Source organism: Phoca vitulina, unplaced genomic scaffold, assembly GCF_004348235.1.
Source record: "Phoca vitulina isolate PV1807 unplaced genomic scaffold, GSC_HSeal_1.0 scaffold676, whole genome shotgun sequence".
NCBI classification, from domain to species: domain Eukaryota; kingdom Metazoa; phylum Chordata; class Mammalia; order Carnivora; family Phocidae; genus Phoca; species Phoca vitulina.
Genome location: NW_022590363.1, coordinates 9050 through 15843, shown reverse-complemented (window position 1 = coordinate 15843; position 6794 = coordinate 9050). Strand labels below are relative to the sequence as shown.

Below are 6794 nucleotides of genomic sequence, written 5' to 3'. Positions count from 1 at the left end.
TCCTTACACCACACACAAAAATAGACTCCAAATGGTTGAAAGACCTCAATGTGAGACAGGAGTCCATCAAAATCCTAGAGGAGAACACAGGCAGCAACCTCTTCGACCTCAGCTGCAGCAACTTCTTCCTAGAAACATCGCCAAAGACAAGGGAAGCAAGGGCAAAAACGAACTACTGGGACTTCATCAAGATAAAAAGCTTTTGCACAGCAAAGGAAACAGTCAACAAAACCAAAAGACAAGCGACAGAATGGGAGAAGATATTTGCAAATGACATATCAGATAAAGGGCTAGTATCCAAAATCTATAAAGAACTTATCAAACTCAACACCCAAAGAACAAATGATCCAATCAAGAAATGGGCAGAAGACATGAACAGAAATTTTTCCAAAGACATCCAAATGGCCAACAGACACATGAAAAAGTGCTCAACATCGCTCGGCATCAGGGAAATTCAAATCAAAACCTCAATGAGATACCACCTCACAGCAGTCAGAATGGCTAAAATTAACAAGTCAGGAAAGAACAGATGTTGGCAGGGATGTAGAGAAAGGGGAACCCTCCTACACCATTGGTGGGAATGTATCATATGATCTCACTGATATGAGGAATTCTTTATCTCAGGAAACAAACAGGGTTGCTGGAGTGGTGGAGATTGGGAGGGATGGGGTGGCTGGGTGATAGACATTGGGGAGGGTATGTGCTATGGTGAGTGCTGGAATTGTGTAAGACTGTTGAATCACAGACCTGTACCTCTGAAACAAATAATACATTATATGTTAAAAAAAAAAAAAAGAAGAAGAAGATAGTAGGAAGGGAGAAATGAAGGGGGGGAATCGGTGGGGGAGACAAACCATGAGAGACTATAGACTCTGAAAAACAAACTGAGGGTTCTAGAGGGGAGGGGGTGGAGGGATGGGTTAGCCTAGTGTTGGGTATTAAAGAGGGCACATACTGAATGGAGCACTGGGTGTTATACGCAAACAATGAATCATGGAACACTACATCAAAAACTAATGATGTAATGTATGGTGATTCTCATAACATAATAAAATTTAAAAAAAATCAAAATGGATCAAAGTCCTACATTTAAGAACCAAAACTATAAAACTCATAAGAGAAAACAGGTATAAAACCTCTATGACCTTGGGTTAGGCAATGGATTCTTAGATATGACATCAAAGGCACAAGCAACCAAAGTGAAAAAAATAAGTAAAAATCTTTGCCTCAAATGAAACTATCAATAAAGCCAAAAGACACCCACAGATGGAATATTCACAATGAATGTGATAAGGGCCTATTATCTAAAATATATAAAGAACTATCAACAACAGAAAGACAAACAACCTAATTTAAAAATGGACAAAGATTTGAACAGACATTTCTCCAAAGAAGACATACAAATGGCCAATAAACACATGAAAAGATGCTCAACATCATTAGTCATTAGGGAAATACAAAGCAAAACCACAATGAGCAAGTGCACCCAGCAGTCCTGCAGATCTGTCTCTTGCTTCAACAGTGTTTGGATGGAATGGACCCAGGGACACCCCTTCTACCAGCCTCTGACCACCCTCCAGCCTTTTTTCCAGTCACAAGCTTTGGAGCCATCTTCTCAGCCACACTCTGCCTCCAGGACCAGCCAACACCTTATTTTGAGCTTAGCTCCTTATTACCAATCAACCATGAACTTCCAGATTCAACAGAATTATTCCACCGAGGTGGAGGCTGCCATCAACTGCCTGGTCAACATGCATCTGCAGGCCTCCTACACCTACCTCTCTCTAGGCTTCTATTTTGACCATGATGATGTGGCTCTGAAGAACATGGGCCACTTCTTTGAGTTGGTTGATAAGAAGCCCAAGGGTCCTGAGTGTCTCTTGAAAATGCAAAACCAGTGCAGTGGCCACACCCTCTTCCAAGATGTGCAGAAGCCATCCCAAGATGAGTGGGGTAAAACCCTGGATTCCATGGAAGCCACATTGCTTCTGGAGAAGAACCTGAACCAGGCCCTTTTGGATCTGCATGCCCAGGGTTTCTGCACATGCAGACCCCCACCTCTATGACTTCCTGGAGAACCTCTTCCTAGATGAGGAGGTGAAGGCAAGCAATAGGCAGCTTTTTAACCACCCTGGTGCCCTCTTCCAAGCTGTGGACCAAATGGAAACAATAAAGCTTTTCACCACAAACAAATAGACAAACAAAAACCCACAAGGGGAGACACTTCCCACCAGAAAATAGTGGCTACAATAAGAGACACACAATAACAAGTGTTGATCAGGATCTGGAGAAAGTGGAATACATTGCTGGTATGAATGAAAATGGTACAGCCACTTTGAAAAAATTTGGCAGTTCCTTCCAAGTTTTATAAAGTTCTGTATAAAAATGAATAAATAGAAAAGAGAATCAGAATGAAAAACACCAATGAACTTTTTAGAGCAAACTATAGGTAGGGAACTTCCAATCTAACGATGAACATGAGAAATCCAAAACGGATCTATATCTCTCACATAAGATTCAACCATGATGAAAACAAATAATAATAGTATTTTGACCTGCTCACATTAGTACACTTTTCATGTTTTCAATCCTATAATCCCACTTAAATAAGCTGTGGTAAGGCTGTGAAACTGGTGATTTTACAAAGCTATCACCACCACTACTACCACAAAGGCCAGAAGGGATTTTTGAAGGAGGCCAGAAAAAAGAAAGCCAGAGAAACAACAGGTGCTCTGAACAACTGGGGAGAGAGCGCTGAACTGATCCTCAGGGTGACCCTAAGAACTAGCATATTTTCAAATCCCTGTTGGAAAAGAGACACAAGTAACTTACCTCCAAGTTCCTCTTTATTTCACTCCACAGTCCCTGAGAAGTGACATGTACACCACTGTTTAGTACTAACAGGCTCTGAGATGCCAGAGTTCACTCCCAAGGAAAAATCGCCTTTGAATTAAGAATCCTTTGTATATATGTTTTCTTTGAGAAACAAACAAATTTAGTTGATTATTGACAAATTCATTTTTTAAATTCTGTGATCCATAAGCTTGGATATGTCTTGGAAGGAATACGGAATTGTGAATGAAGCACAGGCTTTGGAATCCAGAAAAAATGTTCTATCACTTTCTAGCTGTGTGATTTCAGGCTTGTAATAACAATGCTTACATATCACTGGGTATTCTAACCATTTCAATAGGTTAACTCATTTAACTTTCATAATAACTCTATATGTAGTATTATTATTGATTCTACTTTAAAGATGAGGAGCTGAAGTTTAGAGAGATAAAGTAGTTTTATCAAACCCTACGAGTAAGTGACAAAACTAGGATTTGAATGCAATCACCTTAGTTCCAGAGACAACACTCCTATCTCATCATATTGATTTTTTATGTGCTGTTTCTGATATTTTTTTCTTCATTGCTCTTTATTCAACTATAAAACAGAATGAATTCATAGGAACATAATAAAGATTAAATAATATATATGAAGCACAGTTCCTAGAAATATAGTAGGTATATGATAAATAGATTCTACTATGATGGTTATTAACATAGATTATGGTGTAGGGTCTAAAAGCAGCCCCATTATCTCTCCCAGAACTCAGTATTTCCAGGTAGATAGATGATAGATGATAGATGGATAGATAGATAGATAGATAGATAGATAGATAGATAGATAGATAAATCTGTCGATATCTGGAAAATATACAATTTCATGAAACTTTGGAGAACTATGTAGAGAATTCTAATATCAATTGCTCTGTAGTTTACATATATGACTTAATGTTAACAAATATTATAACCACCTATGTTTTAACTTTTCTGAGTTATAACTCATAGAATAAAATAACATAAGAATACTTAAGGGTCATTTAATTCAAATTGCAAGCCATAGTAGAAACAGATTCTACAGCATCTCTGACCTCAAATTTCAAATTCCATTTCCATACTTCCATCTTCTTCATTATGTTATTCATCCCATTGTTACATAGTCTTAATTTTTCAGAAAGTAATATCCTCTATTAAAATGAAATAAGCTTACCTTCATCTAAAAAAATTTTTAAAAAAATAAATTAAGTTCAATCAGACCCTCCATATAATTGTTCTAGTTTGAAATATAGATGTTAGAGGAGTTTTAAACTCAACTCACATTTAAAACTCTCCTTGATCCTTTGGTCCCCACTTTGTTCACTCCTCTGCATGATTTGTATACACATCTTTTTTTCTTCATTAAATTATTAGATCACTTGAAAGGAGGGAGCTTATCTTTTTATTTGCCCTTGTAACTGTTACAGTGTCCAACACCATGCCTAGTATAAAGAAAATGTTTACTAAATATATATGCAAAAGAAGGAAGGAGGAACTAGAACAGGAGGAAAGAAGGAAAAGAAACAGAGAAGGCAAGGAAGAAAACAGAAAGGCAACTAAAAACTAACAAAAAACTAAAAGTTAGAATGAAGAGCATTCTGTCTTCATGAAATATACTTTATCTTTGTGAAAAATATTCCAGTATATATCAACTATTGCAAAGTTTACTCTACAATCACTTTCATAACATTTTATTAATTATCTTAGTTTCTAACAGTTGTTCTGGTAAAGAAAATATAAGATGGTATTTAGTCCATTTTCCTCAGAATTAACCAGCCTGAAAATCGGGTGATACTTTGGACTAGAAGGAGTTGTCAATTCTTCTGAAAAATCAGAAAGTGTTAGGTTTAGTTTCCCCATTTAAATACAAGTACTACTAGTGAGCTCTCAATGTAATTTACACTCAATGTGTAACATTTTCAAAACTAAGGTTTAAGGAAGGCCCACTGTATGAATCCAAGCTTTGCCAGCTGCCAAGTAACCATTCTATGTCCGGCAGCTGTGGATGGTGAACAATGCAACTAATGTAGCTGTCAGAAAGCCAAGTATTTTGTTTATGACCTCAATAGTGAATCATGAATACTGGCTAATTTCTGGCCACCATGTGCAAAAGGGCATCCTCTTACTTTCTGTCAAGTCAGTAATGTTTAAAGGCAGTTATATTACTCTGAGTTCAATAAATCTAGAATAATGGGCATAAAAATCTAATAATCTTAAATATTGAAAGTCTAGAAAAATTCAATATATCTATATAAAATAGATTATTTGCCCTACCTTTGATTTCCTTTTATCTGTTGCTTAAAAGTTCAGAAAACTGTAGGATTTGTATACTTGAAAATAGTTTAAAAACAAATGAAAACAGTAGATTAAAAAGCATTAGTCCATCTAAAATTTTTTACAAACCAGTGAGCATGGCAATAGCCAATTTCAGATAAAAGGAGGGAAGTTTTGGTAGCTAAAGCAACACACAGCAGGTGAGTGACAGCAAAAAACAACACTGATGTCTGTGCTACCCACAGCAGATGTCAGGCCCTGACCCTGCCAAAACACACTGAAATGTGTGACCATCACTGGTTTAGCACAAAAGACGGTTAAACTAATTGTTAAATTCTCAAAAAGCTGAGAAAAAATAACTGAGCCTTCAATCATTATTTTATTAATTCAACAGATAGTTATTAAGCAGTCAATCACAGACCAAAGTCCAAGCATTCAAGACTAGTATAAGACAAGTTCCCTATTCTCACAATCTAGTGTGAGACAGATATATAAACATAAATGGAAAAAGTGTTAATAAAGAACAAAGCATTAGATTATTTAGGAAAGGCTCCACAGAAGAGGTAACATTTAATCTGGGTACAAAAAAACTGAGAAGGGCATACCAGGCAAATGGGAGGGCATGGATAGAGGTACAGAACATAAAAGGGCCTGGCTTTGGAGAAAAACTGAATTTGAGTGTAACTAGAGTCCAGAGTTTGTGTTGGTGGTTTATGGGAAATGCAACTGGAGAAGTAGGTTAGTATCAGATTGTGAAAGCAGAGAGTGAAAACCTACAGAGGAAAGCAAGATGATGGCATGAATCTGCTTATTTGGGGGAAAAGATGCCTCAGGTAGACATGTGGAAGACAGCCTGCAGTGGGAAGGAGCTGGTGGCAAAAAGACAAATGTGGTAAGCCATTGTAATAATATACCAAGCAAAAGAACACAGGAGCCTGAAATATGACACTGGCCCTAAAGATAGTGAGAGGTAAATGCAAGAGATGTTTCTAAGGTAGAAGTAACAGGATCTGAGGGGAGAGAAGAACCACATAAAGCTCCAAGCCTCTAACTTGTACACTGAGATAGCAATGGATATTTACAGAATTACGGAGGAGAAAGAAATGGAAGTATAGCTTGAATGGTTTTATGAAAGGGAAAGCTCTGGAGACCCTAGTCTACTCTGGATTAAAGACAAGGGTGGGATCTAGGTGAAGATACCTAAAAGATAGAAATACAAGTTTGAGCTCAGAAGAGAGATCAGTATCAGAGATAAATATATGGGAGACATTGGCATATATGCACTTAAAATAGGAAACTATTAGATGACTCAGGGAGAGTGTACAGAAGTGAATTGAGAAGACCAAAGATGTAGGATCTGGAAACACTACCACTGAATGGATTTTAAAAAGTGTAGCCATCAAAGGAGACCAAAAAGAAATAAGAACTTATTTATTCCAAATTGCCCAGCCATTCCCATTATTCAACTACTATTGATCGCCTACTATGGACCAATCATGTGTCAGGGAGTAGAGATATAAAAATGAACATGATAGAGTTTCTGTAAAAGGATTGCTGATGAGGTTCATGAACAAATAGATTCTCACAAAACTGTTTTACAGGTACTATAATACAAAAATTCACAGGCTGTGAGGAGAGCACAGGATGGAACCTATT

General features: G+C 37.1%; 1 pseudogene; it reads left to right on the top strand.

The window, feature by feature from the left end:
• The first annotated feature begins 1435 nt into the window (after positions 1-1435).
• LOC116629355 lies at positions 1436-3657 on the top strand (annotated as a pseudogene).
• Positions 3658-6794: the final 3137 nt, after the last annotated feature.